This window comes from Meles meles, chromosome 13, assembly GCF_922984935.1.
Source record: "Meles meles chromosome 13, mMelMel3.1 paternal haplotype, whole genome shotgun sequence".
Classification (NCBI taxonomy): Eukaryota; Metazoa; Chordata; class Mammalia; order Carnivora; family Mustelidae; genus Meles; species Meles meles.
Window position 1 is genome coordinate 64487523 of NC_060078.1, and position 2043 is coordinate 64489565.

At 45.4% G+C, this 2043-nt stretch overlaps 1 non-coding gene across 1 annotated transcript; it reads right to left on the bottom strand.

Moving 5' to 3' along the window:
- Window positions 1-461: 461 nt before the first annotated feature.
- LOC123955879 lies at window positions 462-568 on the bottom strand. Its single transcript, XR_006821420.1, has one exon. It is a non-coding gene; the product is annotated as a U6 spliceosomal RNA (small nuclear RNA).
- Between the last annotated feature and the right edge of the window lie 1475 nt (window positions 569-2043).

Consider the following 2043-nt stretch of genomic DNA (forward strand, 5'->3'; position numbering starts at 1 on the left):
TTATTTATTTATTTGACAGAGAGAGACCACAAGTAGGCAGAGAGGCAGGCAGAGAGAGAGGAGGAAGCAGGCTCCACGCTGAGCAGAGAGCCCGATGCGGGGCTCGATCTCAGGACCCTCGGATCATGACCTGAGCCGAAGGCAGAGGCTTTAACCCATTGAGCCACCCAGGCGCTCCCCTCTGCCCATTTTTTAACCAGCCTGTTTTTAGGTCTGTTGAGCTGTATGAGTTCTTCATAGATTTTGAATATTAGCCCCTTCTCAGATGCAACCATTTGGTAGGTTGCCTTTTGATTGTGTCGGTTTCCTTTGCTGTGAAGGAACTTTTCAGTTTGACTTAGTCCCGCATGTTTTGTTGCGCTTCTGTGGATTTTGCTTGTGGTACGAAATCCAAAGAATCATCGCTAAGGTCAATGTCCAGGAGTTACCGCCTATGTTTTGAGAGTTTCATAGTTTCAGGGCTCATGCCTGATGGCTTCAGGAATTTATGTGTCCTCCTCATGCAGGGGCCACGCTACTCTTCCCTGTATCCTTCCAGTCTTAGTGCATGTGCTGCCCATGTGAGCACAGCAAAGTTTTAACATCTCTGCGTATACTGGAGACAGTGGGGATTAAAGTTAATCAGAGATACGAATGAATGCATTGAACGTCCTACAAAATAAGAAATATTCTACCCTGTTGGAATAAACTGCTGTCAACTGGTAAAATCGCCTAATCCTGGAAGTGCTGAGAGAGGGTCACAGCAAAAGTGATGCACTTCTTGCACTTTCTCCAAATGTGCACTTGCCCCTGAAGAGAGATTCACATTGACCTCCTCCTCTGCAGTCCAACTTAAAGAACATTAAACTGTGATCTTAACGCTCTCTCACCTCAAGGCTGGAGTGGAGAATTATTTTTCTAGAGATAATGCTTTTCCCCAGGCATGTTCTGTAGGCTTCTCTATAGGAAAACATGTAGGATATCCTTCCTGAGAACATGGGGGGATACGTCGAATATCCCAGCACTGTCTTTGGGGTTGAACTCTGTAGCTGGCATTATAGGGTCAAGCCCCCCACTTTGGGGTAAGCCAAGAGAAGAAGCCACCTCATAAATCCATTGTGGAGACCACAGTGACCATGAGGAACTGGCTCCGTCCTTCCAGGAGGTTCCTCCAGCTATTTTCCACCACAGTCTGGTTCTGAGTAGACCAAGGGAAACCTAGGATAAGGCTTGCTCAGGCTCAACAGTATCTTCAAATTGCCTGTATTTAAAAACCTCTAAAAACTGTAACGGTTTAGTTAAGCTAGTGGCTTTATGGCCTGCTTCTCCTCACAATCTAAGACTTTCTCTTTAACGGAGAAGTCAGGGACCATTTTCCTTGCTGAAATGGCTGGCTGTGGTCAGTCTCAGGGGCTCCAGGATGGGGAAAAGGCAGAGCGTGGACCTTGGTGGGAGCTACATTCCCCTGGTGGCAGACGGCCTACAAATCTCCAATCCTTTGGAGAACATGAAACAGGGCTCTGAGGAGTGAGTAGGCATTAATTTAGGAGCTAGAAAGGGAAGGGTGAGTTTTCACATGGTGAAGCTTGCCTTGAATCCACCCACGAAAACGCTGTCTCAAAGAAAAGAAAATGTAGGTTATGACTTGAATGTTAAGAGAAAGGAAAAGCAGGGCCTCCTATAAGAAAGCAGTGTAACTGCACCCCGATAATAGCGCTGCCACTTGCCTCTTTCTGAGTGACATCATTCCTACTGTACATGAATTCTGGCCTTGGAGGGGCATTTGAATGTCCTTGAATAGACTTTTCAGCCTTCATCTTGAGGTGGTTTGACCTTTGCTGAGCGGAGCTCTTTTTTCAGAGTCACCACCATCTGCTGACAGAAAGGGCTTGTTAGAACTGCAGAGGTTTCAATATCAATGTAATTATCTTGATATTGTTTGAAATCCTTTATTTAGGCAAATATGGAAGCATTTGTCCAATGCAAAGATTCCCTTTAGAAAATTAATTGCTGATCACTTTTTTTTTTTTTAAGTGCAGCTAAGGCTGTAGGCTAAAGACTCAG